This window comes from Bombus huntii, chromosome 17 (genome assembly GCF_024542735.1).
Source record: "Bombus huntii isolate Logan2020A chromosome 17, iyBomHunt1.1, whole genome shotgun sequence".
Taxonomy (NCBI): Eukaryota; Metazoa; Arthropoda; class Insecta; order Hymenoptera; family Apidae; genus Bombus; species Bombus huntii.
In genome coordinates, this window is record NC_066254.1 from 5,449,769 (window position 1) to 5,462,995 (window position 13,227).

General features: G+C 37.1%; 1 protein-coding gene across 5 annotated transcripts in view; it reads left to right on the forward strand.

Annotated features, from left to right (window-relative positions):
* Positions 1 to 13,227, forward strand: part of LOC126875184 (venom serine protease Bi-VSP-like) — a 111,694-nt gene that overhangs the window by 25,068 nt on the left and 73,399 nt on the right. The gene's annotated exons all lie outside the window — the stretch shown is intronic.

Consider the following 13,227-nt stretch of genomic DNA (forward strand, 5'->3'; position numbering starts at 1 on the left):
TTTTTATTTTTTATTTTTTTTTTTATAAGTTTCGTTCGGACCTGTTCCTTTGTACGAAGACTGTATCCCTGTATATAATATAATATATATAATATGTTATGATTATGTTAGTTGTTATTTATTATATATATATTTTCCTTATCTCTCTCTTTTTTGTTTGTTTTTTTTTTATTAGTACCTAACATTGCTATTATGATGCTGTATTACATTGCATTGGCTATTATTTGTATGTGCGACGAATTTTTCAACATGGCCGCTCGCGTGTCTCTTTGGTATGGCGTTGGTTTAATGTCAACAGTAACGTGTTGTTGAAATAACTAATTAATTGTTAATCATTATAATTTTATTTAGTAGTTTTTTTGTAATATTGTTTTGTATTTCATGATATTGTCTGTGTCAATACCGTGTGCTACTTTAATGTGATAGCATGGATTGTATTGTCACCGAATTTCAATAGTCATTGTTTTGATTATACGTGACTTGCATTTATGTAAGTCTTGTTTAATTTAGTTAATGTTTTGTGTATTGTGTTACCAGTTATTTTCGTGTAGCATAACTTTATTCCTCTGCACCGAGTTCAGTCATGTCTTGTTGTTAATATTTAGTTAGTCTATCAATTTCTAACCTATTTCTGTGTTTATTGACTTTTCTTATTTTCCCTATTAATTTATTATTGCATGTACTTGCTATTTGTTATTATTTTGTGTATGATATAAATTAGTTTCCTTATTACTGATTAAATTTTATTTGTTAGATTGACATTGTAATTTCTAACCCATTTCTGTGTTTATTAACCTTTCTTATTTTCCCTATTAATTTATTATTGCTTGTACTTGCTATTTGTTATTATTTTATGCATGATATGAATTAGTTTCCTTATTAATGATTAAAATTTATTTGTTAGATTAACATTGTCTGTAATTCTTCAGATTCTGCTCTTTCGATGATGCGTCACTTACCTGGATCGTTCCCACAACATCATCCGATTCTTTGATATGCCTTGGATACTTACTACGGCTGCCTTCAATCGTCTTATATCTGTGGTCATAAAGGTGGTGTTTAATTTATTTAATTCAATATGTGTATAATGCATTGTATGCGCGACCGCTATTGGGCATTACAAAATAACATAACAATACTACGTAGATTAATGCATAACAAAATATCCTTTTACTCCAGTTATATTTATTACTAACTCTCAATTAATCTATCTTGATTATTTTCTAACCGCTTTCTATACTTTATCAGCTATTTTATTTCTTCTTATTAACCTGCGAAATTCATGCATGTACACTTCCTTGTATAGTGATTAATTGTTCACGAGGTAGGTTGCACTTTCACTGTTTTAGTTATTCATTGAACTAACACGTTTTACGTTCAAACAGTAATTGGAGCACTCGTAATAAACCTTTTCTTTTCAAGTTTCCGCTATCTGTGTTATTCAACGAACAGTGCCATGCTTTCACAGTATTGTTATAACATTTAGTACTGTTGTATTTTGCATTAAGGCAATTGAAGTTAATTTGTTCATTTATTTTTCAGCTGGCTGTTGTACATGGTATTCCGCAAACAGGGAGCCATAACCTATTTTGCACGTAAACCTTCTCGTATGATGATTACTTGTTCACAAGGTAACTTTCACTTTCACTCTTTTAATTATTTATTGAATCAACACGTTTTATATTCAAACAATGATTGGAGTACACATGATAATTTTCTTTTTTTTCTTTTTAGGTGTTCACTATCTGTATTATTCGACGAACAGTGTCACACCTCCTTTTGATTTATCCACAATATAGTTATAACATTTAGTAACCTTGTATTTTGCACTGAGACGATTGAAACTAATTTATTCACTTATTTTAGGTAGCTGTCGTACATTATGTACCACGAACAACGATCCATAACCTATACTTGCACGTACACTTTCTTGTATGTTGATCACTTGTTCACAAGGTAACTTTCACTTTCACTAGTTAATTATTCATTGAGTTAACACGTTTTATATTTAAACAATAATTGAAGCACATATAATAATTTTCCTTTTTTTTTCTTTTATGTTTTCGCTATCTGTGTCATTCGACGAACAGCACTACAACATACACTACTGCACTACGTTGCCCACTGAAATCACTTTATTCATTGTTTATTTCGATTATGCGCTAGTTTTAACTTGTTTAAGTGCACCGTTCGCGGAATCCCTTTTTTACTTCAATCTTGACGTTTTGGTTCTGCAAGATTTCTAGCACTTTGTGTGGTCCAGTATATTGATCGGAGAATTTTCCTTTACTAGGTTCTTTTAGTAAATATATCGAATCTCCTATTTTAAAATCTTGAGGGTTGATTCGTCGATCGTAATATTCCTTTGATCTTAGTTTGGATTTTATCAAATTTTCTCTTGCCATTCGTTGTACGGTGTAAATTTTATTGAACAGATCTTCGAGATATTCTGAGTATGTTGGTTCCATGTTCTCTTCGATTATTACTTCACCAGTAGGTTCTCTGGCTAGATGTCCAAAACTAATTCGTGCGGGGAGAATTTCGTTCCTTTCCTTCATTTTAGTTTTTATTTTGCGCCAAGACGCAAGTTTACTGACATCGATCCAATTATCCAATTGCTTGCTAATAGCATTCAAAATACAAATTTTTGAAAGTGCCGCAGCCATATTAACCCACAAATATTTTGTATATAGTATAGCGTGATACCATCTATATTTTCCTGGGGGAATCATAAGATCAGCACTACCTACTATGTTACCTACGTCAAATATTAGATGTAGTAACCAATAAAGTATTTTTAATCCAATTATAATCCAGTGGCTAGCGTATTCAAGTTTTTATATATATCTTCAACTGGTGATTCCCTATTTTCTCCCTTTTGATTTCTTTGGGCTCGTTGAACTTGCGTTTCTTCAGCTTGAAAATGTTTAGAATCCTTTTCCTTAGTTACCCTTTTTCCTTCTTTATTTACTTTATTCACAACACCTTTATTTTTCTCTACCTTTTCAGGATGAATAGTTTCACTGGAAGTGCTTATTATAATTAAATTATTATTTATTTGTATGGAACGTTTAGGAATATTTTTGGTAGATTTGGAATTATTCTTTGAATTTTTATTACAAACCATTTTGCTTATAGATTCTGTTTTGGATTTAGGGATAGCTATATTTTTATTTTCTATAGTGTGATCTTCTTTGCAATTTAATGATTTGGCTTTGAGTTCGATAAAGTTTCCTTCTGATGGTTTTATAGAAGTTTTTGAGTGAGATACACTCGCTATCTCTTTTCCTATTATGGTTGAGACATTCACGAAATTCGTGGAGTCTTGCTTTTGTATCTTTGCCAAGTTGAACGTGGAGAGGCAATTCGCACTTCCCAGCGGGTCCAATATCTCTGTGATATTATGCAGTGGATAAGCATTGCCTGTCGTCTCGTCGTTCAATTTCCTAGTTTCTGCTTCGTCTGAAAGTTCTTTGGCACTAATATTATTTATCTTGTTTGGTAACTCAGGAAATTTCTCACTCATGATCCTGTCTATGGCACCGTGCGTCCTCTTATTATTTAACGTGACATTATCCCTTATCACAGCAACGGAATGGTGTTTGCATTGAAAAGTTGATTGGTTGAAATGATCAGCATCTCTCTTTTGATTTAGATCTCTATCGAGGTGTTTATTTATGCATTTTTCTTCCCAAATTATTGCTCTTGCTTCTTTTCTAACATTTTCTTCTATTCCCGGGTTGTTTAGATGTTTCCGCGACGGCGGTACAAATCTCCAGTTCTGGCGGTTGTTTCGGTTATAATTATTCGAAGGTGTCGAATGTTGGTATCGAATTCTATTGTTCACTTGTTTTAGTTCTCGTGTTGCTTTCACGGCTTGGCGGTACGCATCGTCCAAGGATTGGTATCCTGCTATCTTTACTCGTAAATACACCTCGTTTGGAAGCCCCTTAACGAAAGCTTCCCTCGTGTCTCGATCTATCCTATCTTAAAATACGGTGCCGTACTCGTACCTTTCCCCGTTCATTATCGCCAGTCTGAGATCTTTGACGCGTCCTATGTAGTCCAAAATATCTTCTCCTGGTCGTTGAAATATTGTAGCTAATTCCCCTTTATATTCGTTAACCGTTTTTCCCGGACCGAACATATCTTTTAATTTATTCCCGAAATCGTTTAAACTTATTACTTCTGTGTCTTCTATGGCGAGAAATGCGTGTCCGCGAAGCTTATTCGTTAATAATTTTATTAACTGAGATTCTTGATGCCTAGGAACCATGTCTCGTGCGCGCTCGCATGCTCTTAAAAATCGAAATACCGAGGGTCGATGTCCGTCGAACACTGGTACTGTCTCTATTGCATCTTTTAACTTAATTGGTTGGGGATTAACTTCTATCGGTATTGTCGCTTGGGAAATTATCGGCAATGATACGGGTGTCTTGATTTCTTTTTTTATTTTCAGTGAACGCACATCGTCTTGTAATTTATTCATTGTTGTACTCATGTCGCGAAAATTCGCATCCCATGCTTTAAGTTTTTCCGACAACATCAAGATCATGTCTTTGTCCAACGATTCTAATTTAGTCGATATTATTTCTTAGGTATATATTTTATCGATAATCGTAACAACTTTAATTCTTTGTGGAGCGAATCGAACCGTTTAAACCAACTTTAATCCTCCGTGAAGCGGATCCCACCGCTGCCACCAAAAATTTAAATCTCTAATGTTACGTATCAATTTGTTTGTTTAAATCGATCAAATCTTAAGTTTAAATTTTACTGAAAAATTTTTTTTTTCGTTTGAGTTTGAATTTAATCTGAAGGGAAATAAACTGAATTGATATTATTGTGTATGTAATACTGATTTAGATTTCTAATTAATACGGTAGTTGCTGCCACCAGAAATAGTCTAAGGACTATTTCAAAATATTTTATTTTTTATTATTTTTTTTTCGTTTAATGGGTAGCGTTAACTGACGCTTAATGCAACTGGTAAACGATTTCCACTTTTCGGCTAACCTGCTATGTGCAGGGATATTGGCACGGGAGAGGATTAAAGCTGGGAACAATAAATATTTGTCCTCGTTAAACGGATTTTTATTTGAATGTAGAATTGCTTAGATTATTACCTTTATATATATTTTATTAGCCGGATATATATATTTTAGCGTTGCTGGATTGGATAGGAATGTGAGATTTTTCGTTGTTTTATATAAATTTATTTTTACGTTTGACTTCTTCTTCTCTTTTAATTTCGCTGTAGTAGTTTGCCGTTAGAACCGAAACTCAATTCATTTACTACGATGGATTCTGTTACCATGATTTTCTTGCCTTTTGAGTTTAATAATCGAGGATGATTCTAACGATCCTCTCTGTGTGGGACTCGTGTGATTTCGCAAGCCTTGCCCAAAGACGGGTAATATTTTACCAACAGTGGGAGGAGGAATGCGAAGATCGATGGGTGTTTTCGATAATCGAAAACACCGTTTGCACAAGCCAACACAGCGAACAATCCTTTGGTTAAATTTTCGAAGGGAAATTGTTCTGCTATTTCTCTCTTACAATCGCATGCAATGATGGCAAGAATATCGGTTAATAGCAATGCCGGTATTGCTCTTAATTTTCGATTGACCCCGACGATGTATTTAATGGTCCTCTCTGTGCGGGACTTGTGTGATTTCGCAAGCCTTGCCCAAAGACGGACAATATTTTGCCAACAATGGGAGGAGGAATGCGAAGATCAGTGGGTGTTTCAGTAGCTGAAAATACCGTTCGCACAAGCCGACACAGCGGACAACTCCTTTGTTTAAAGTTTAAACAATGATTCTATCTTCAAAACCGTTCACGAAAATAAAACGAGATCGATGATAGGAAGTTCTAATTCGATTCTCGAGGGCAACGAGATTATCAGAGAAGAAGGAAATTTTCAAAATTAATTTTCTTACCTTGAGGAGTAGGTGCTGTCTGGTGCCATTACCTCAGCTGCTCCGGTGGTCGTCGAAGTTTTTGTTGGGTTTATTACTTGAACTCGAATATAGTTTACTATCAACTTTTACTTTATTTATCTATTTCGATACAAACTGAACAATTTACTAACTGGATTAATACCGCAATTACAATGCGCGTTTCTGTCTAAGCGATGAAATGAGGACTTCAAAGATAAAATCTTTCTTTTACTTAGTCGCGGTTCTCTTTTCTTGACCGAAAAACTAAAGACCCCGAAACGCAAAATACTATACAAAATTTCTAAACGCAATGATGAGCGCAATAACGAACGTAGTAACAATGAACACAAAATATAATGAGCACAAGAATAATGAACGGTAATAACAATGATCACTATAATAATGAACGCAAGGATAATAAACGTAATACGAATGATCCGTAATAACAATGAACACAAAATATAATGAGCGTAATAAGAATGTTCACCAGAATAATAATGAGCGCTGCTCTATGTTGCTTCGCTTATTTATAATGCCATCCCCCACGGGGTGGTGGTCCACTGGGGGTACGCTTCCGTGGGAATCGGGATGTTGCAGTTTGGGTTTCTTGGAATCGTACGTGACAAAATGTAAATTCCGTATTTCGACTTAGTTTTTATCGGTCCTGTGCTTCTGCTGAGCTAGCGTCTAGGAGGCTTGAAGCATTCCATGCTGATCTAGTCTTTTCCGCGAGAAACTTCTATGTTCTGTACCGTGGGAATTACCCGTGTTTCTTCGGCGCGTGCAAGGGCCGGCGGCTGCAGCATCATTATCACCTCGATGTTTGCTCGGGCAACACGCGCAATTCCGCTGCTCTCCCACAACAAGGACCTCCTTCTTCGAGTTATTTTTCGTAAGTTTGGATATTCGCATATTATGGTTGTTTTTGCGATTTTAATGTTTTTTTCTTTTTTGTTGTTTCCCTATGCTTCGGTGATCGTCGTTCGGACAATGTTTGCGGAGGCATTTCCATCAGAGGTTCCTTATTATTATTATTTTTTATATGTATTTTGTTTTATGTATATATATATATATATATATATATATATATATATATATATATATATATATATATATATATATATATATATATATATATATATATATATATATATATATATATGTCGGAGCGGACATTAGAATTAGGGTTAGGGGCGTGAAACGAATCTTCGTTTGGGTTACACGTTGTCGTTATGCAATAGAGAAGACATTGACTAGTGCAAATACGATTATTATAGAGCCGGACAAGTAACCGTGGTAGTTAGGCACTCGAGAAACTAATGACAATGATCCTAGGTTCAATAACGAATCCGCGGTCGACGGGATGATAGATGAACGTACTCACAAAATCTAAGTCGGATGCGTGATATTCACTGGTCGTAAAGGGTTACTCCTTTCATCAGTGAGATCGCGAACGAGAATGCCTTTCCCGTCCCGATGATGCCACAGAGGAAAACTATAATGGGGTGTGTCTAAGGATACGAGATCATCGGATTCGTCGAGAAAAGCCTTCGTTCAGAAAGTAAGGGAAATTGACGTTGCTGCTAATTGGTCAATCTCCATATCGGTGGTTAGAAAAAGATGCTAGCCGCCCTCGAGGGAAAGTTGCTAGTGGGAGACGCCGCCCGTTGAAAAATATGTCTCCCCTTTCTTCCCGTAGTTGGGACAAAGACCGTTTGTCTGTTTGAAGGACTTTAGTTGACTAAATCTTAAGATTTATAACGGGCCCTCGAGCTAGCCGAACATGTACCGCGGAGACGCATCGACATCTGGCAATCATCTTACTCGAAGAATAGGGTCTGCGTGTGGCGAGCCACAGGACAGAAACCGTTGGAATGTTTACTGTCGCGTGTCGCCACGAATATTTCTTTTAAGGAGAGCTATAGAATTACTCCATACCTTTGTTAGACAAAGCGTTCATCCCGTGACCGCGGCTACGTTCGGCGACTGACTGCCGCCTCGAGCCCAAGCTCATTATCACAACTCTCGAACAATTACAATCGGATTGAATAACTACAATTGTTCAATTACAGACTCCGGTGTTCTTTCATCTCCGACATATATATATGTATAAGATTTATAAAATGAATGCTCGGTAAAATGTCTGTGATAAATAATTCCAATTAAAATGGAAAAATTTTTAATTGCATTGCTTCGACTATACATATACATATACTTAATGTGACTTACTTTGTATGAGAAAAATTCTGTTTGTCAATTCGATATCGAGAGCTGATAATGCTAACATACGATGAAACGATAACAGAAGAATCCGAATATTCAGAACTTTTCACGATATATGTTAAATAATATTATGAAATAAATTAAATAATTACCCCGCATTGCTTCCAGCGTACGTGTTCACGATTCTCGGCGAAACCGAATATGGCAGCAGGAAATCAATCAATCACAATGTTTATTCGACCAATCGCGGGGAGACGTAGTCGCTAGGAGAGACGTCAACGGGAGTCGTAAATTCCCGTTACGATTATAACAATCGACACCACGACTTGATTTCCGGTGAGATAATAGGGGTGATTGAGTTTGTATAACACTGTGATTCACAGAATTATAAATTATATATTTCCAACACTTAGATTACACTGATGAGCATAGATAGAGAGATAATCACTTATCGCACGAAGATAAGATAGATATGTACGTTAGAGCAGGGCTCTTGTAATTGGATTCAATGTATTAGTGGACGTAGCACTATAAGATATTTAGGAGAGGAAATGTAGGCTCGACAATACCGAGACCGACTCTCGCGTTATGCTTAGACTGCACGATGGGCATTAGCGGTAGACTTAGTAGTTGACTTTTCCAACGATGTAGAAGAAGTGAAGTTGAGTGACGATGCTGTGTCGGAGGAAAGCTAAGGGTGGGTGTGTCTAGCGCATGGGACCATCGGATCTGTTGGTGACGATTTTAGTTAGAAGAGTGAGGGAAATAGTCTTCGTTTTTAATTGGTTAAACGAAGGGTCTTAACCGCCCTCGAGAGAAAGTGGTTAGTGGGAGGAAAGTTGCAGCATACGTGAGAAAAACTAACTTTCCCTTGTCACGCCGTGGTAGACAAGAGTCTTTAGAAATTCTTCGGAAACAGACGTTTGTTTGGTTTGAAGGACCTCTACTAGGAAATTCCTGAGATTTATGGAAGATACTTAAGGCTATTGAGGGTACGCCGTACGGAAGAGCGGACATCTGGTGTCCGTCTGGCCCGCGGTGTGTGACCTGGGCCAGGCAGAGGGTCGCCCGGCGTAACACACAACTTCGGAAGAAAGTAAAGCGCGGGAAGAAATCGCGGCATCCAGCTTCCTGCGAATCTATTCTTGATCTCGATGTAAGTAGTAATCTTTCGATAATCGTTTTGCAAAATGGCGTGCCTTAAACGAAGTGTATAGTAAAATTCGTATTTGAGAGACGCATAAATAAACGATATCAGGCTATTTCCCGCGAGAAATTCACGTTCGGTTGCAACATAACATGTCACGTATGTATTTTCGTCGAAAACTGATTTCGAGGGACGTGTATATGTACGTATCAAGTTACTTGGCGAAAGTTCAACGACAGACTGTGACTTTAAAACAGTAAGTATGTAAGCCTATGTTTGTTGTCCGAGAATTGGAAGAATCTGTCATGTTTTGTTTACGTCGGCTGTAATGGAGTGGTGTTTTTGTCTTGTGGTAACTGAATATCTCAAACAACAAACTCGAGATTTCAATCGATCTTCGAAAAGAAGTCATACCCATTGGCCTTGTGTGAGTTGTGATTTCATTAACTTTTTAATTCATAATTGATAACATAAGGTTATTGTAAGACCGATGAAAATATGGATAGCAACCAATTGCAATTGAATATCTGGCCTGTCTTGCACTATTGAAATTTTGCAAGTCACTAAAGTTACCAGCATTAATATGTTCCCTTGCACAAGTTTGACGATAAAACAAATGAAATTTTACTAATTGCAAGTTATTTGATTATTCTATTTAACGAAAAATTATAAAATCATAAAATAGAATTCTATATAACCTGTAAATCGTAACTTGTCAATCTACTAATACATATATTATAAATTGGTAAACTTTTGTGTGTGGGGGAGGGGGTGCTAGATGTAACACTGATGCGACATTTTGAAAAAATATTTAATTATAATCATGAAAGGCGTTATTGAAATATTGAATTTTTATTAATGTTCCTTGCAACTTCGAGTTTGTGTACTATATTTAAAATGTACATAAGATATAAAGTATATTGACAAGTAACAGTCACAAAATTGTTTCAAATGAGGATAATCATCCTAATATCAACTTATCAATTGTGATCTGATAAACAAGAATTCAAAATACAGTTAAACTGTGTTCTACATACAATAATCTTTTTCGGAGGAGATTTAAATATATGAACATATTGTGATATTTTGTCCATAATAACATGAATAATATAAAGTTTCGTATTACATATACTCTATTTTTTAATATATTCTGCATATCTCATTTTATGACAACAGACAAGCAAACTATATTCCCATTATAAGCTTCGCTCTAATTTCGCATCGTTTCACCTGAATATATCGTGAAATTTCATCCCGTCAAAATTTTGCGTCAATCTTTTTTATCTTAAAGGATTAAAGACAGTTGCAAAACGCCACGGTGTTTCGGGGTTTGTTTAAATTTCCGCCAAATGAAAAAGAAGTTTCGCGAAAAATGGTAGTTACTAACGGCACGTCTGGTTACAATTTTCGTTTACAATACTTTTGGCGAGTAAATATGACGTACTGGGTCGATACTAAGTAGTCGGTTGTCCCTGAAATTTGAACTGTTGAGAACGAGGTAATAACAGGGTGACTGGTTTGTTGCTGTGTAACGTATACACGTTTCTGAATAGTTTTCTACTTTAAATGAAATTAACTGCTACCTGACGGAGTTTCGACGTAGCGATAAACACGTCACTGAAAAAAGCGACGAATGGGAATGGAAAATACGTAAAGATTTTTTTGACAAAATAAAGAATCATTTTGTCAGATTTCAAGAAGAGTTTGGATAAATTCAATTTATGCTCTTTGCTACTTGACTTATGTTTATAACACTAAAAGTTATCTTTACAAGCAGCGAAGTGATTTAGTTTCATCCGTAGTTCGGTTGCTTCCAATTTTTTCATTTTCACATTGCGTATTACAATATTGATGTTAAAATATTATTATAGAAAAACATGTTAGCAACTTAATTTTCTATTTGTTCTTTTCTCTGTTTTCCTTATTCTGTTTTTGGATTTGTGGTAGATGATTTAAATAATGACGTGACGAGTTGATACTTGATATTGTCAAATATATTTAAAATTATTCCAAATACAGAATTAATCGCACGGGAGACAAAGATTTTGTAACGAATCCTAGCGGCTGCCATTTGTCGTTCACGCGCTGTTGCCGATACCGGATGCGCTAATGTCACGTAAAATAACAAAATAAAAAAAGAAATTTGAGGTGAAAAATAAAAAAAAGAAACTTTATTTTTTTTCTAACAACAATTCACTTTACAATCCACTTCCAAACTCTAGGCGTGACTTTCCAAGACTGAAGCTCTTATGATTTGACTTTCGATCGAATCCGATTACTTTCTTTTGTCATCCCTCAACATCCCCACCATGCATTTGCATTTGCTAGGCGTCCGCGACCGTTGCCACGTGCTCTTTCTTCTAGAACCTTCGGCGGAAGGACCGTTGGGATGTTGATGGTTCATTAGACACTTCAGCGATATTGCCGCCGATTGTCGCCGAGTGCCGCCACATCTTTATCTCCATCGTCAGTCCATCGGATTTGAAGTATGCCGGTCGTGACACTAACATTGTGGCGTCAGAGACGACGCGTTTTGACTCGCGAAAGGCGTTTTCGGTTTGCTTCGACCACTCGATTCGCCGCGAACAGCTCGTACGTATCTTTGTTCGCGGATCCGCGTAGTTTGTTGCACGGGTATACGTTTATATTGACACCGGTGTTCACGAGGAAAGAGATCCTTGGTGCCCTGTCCGTCACGAAAATGCGACGGGATACTAAAGCCATCGCCACATGCCGCGTTTACGGACGGCTGGTCTCGTTTCACTGGGTCCAGTTGCAAGGGGCCCGGCACTTCCTTGCGCGGTCTCGAAAGGTCTCGTGGTAATAGCAGAGACCAGACATCTGCGGTCTGTCCTTCGAACTTGATATCAATCTTGCCTTCCGTATGTAGAATAACGATGTGAGGTGGATAGTGGGTGAAGAAAGAAATACTCTTGATGTTCAACAAAAAAGTTAATTAAATTATTAACAATCAACAGTCAACAATTTATGATCAACAATTAACGACTAACGATTAACTGTCAACAACAATTAACGATTAACGATGAACGATCAAAAACAATTAATGATTAACGATGAACAACAATTAACGATTAACGATGAACAACAATTAACGATTAACGATTAACTATCAAGAGTCAATAATCACGTATCTCTAATTGCGTTTGCTTCGCTATGACGCTTAACCTTTCGCACTCCGCAGCTCGGGGCAGAATGAATCTTTGATTCGAAACCAAATGGATTCTTTTCTTTGTTGCCCCTCGATATCTCCACTACGCACGCGTTTATTAGATGTCCGCAACGGTTGCCGCGTATGCATTCTTCCGAATATTCGGCGAAAGAACTGTAGGGATATCGATGGTACATTAGGCGTGTCGGCTTTACGCTTTGAAGGTATAGCGCTTTGTGTCGCGAAGCCGTTGGAAAGTTCCATGGTCGAGTGCCACCACATGTTCGCTGTGGAGTGCCGAAGCCTGCAGACGTGTCTCTAGTGCCCAGCGTAGTCCGAAAACAACACGTGTCGCCCAACCGTCGAAAGAGAACACAGCCAAGTGTCCCTTACCCTTTAGGGAGAAGAAAATCCCACGAACCTAACCCCAACCCGAATACTAGCCTCACAGCCTCACGACTAGTTGTCCATTCCGAATTAACTAGCTCGATGATGGTGTCACGACCGGCATACTTCAAATCCGACGGACTGACGATAGAGATAAAGATGTGGCGGCACTCGGCGACAATGTATATCGCTGAAGTGCCTAATGAACCATCAACATCCCAACGGTCCTTCCACCGAAGGTTCTAGAAGAAAGAGCACGTGGCAACGATCGCGGACGCCTAGCAAATGCATGGACGGTGGGGATGTTGAGGGGTGACAAAAGAAAGTAATCGGATCCGATCGAAAGTAAAATCATAAGA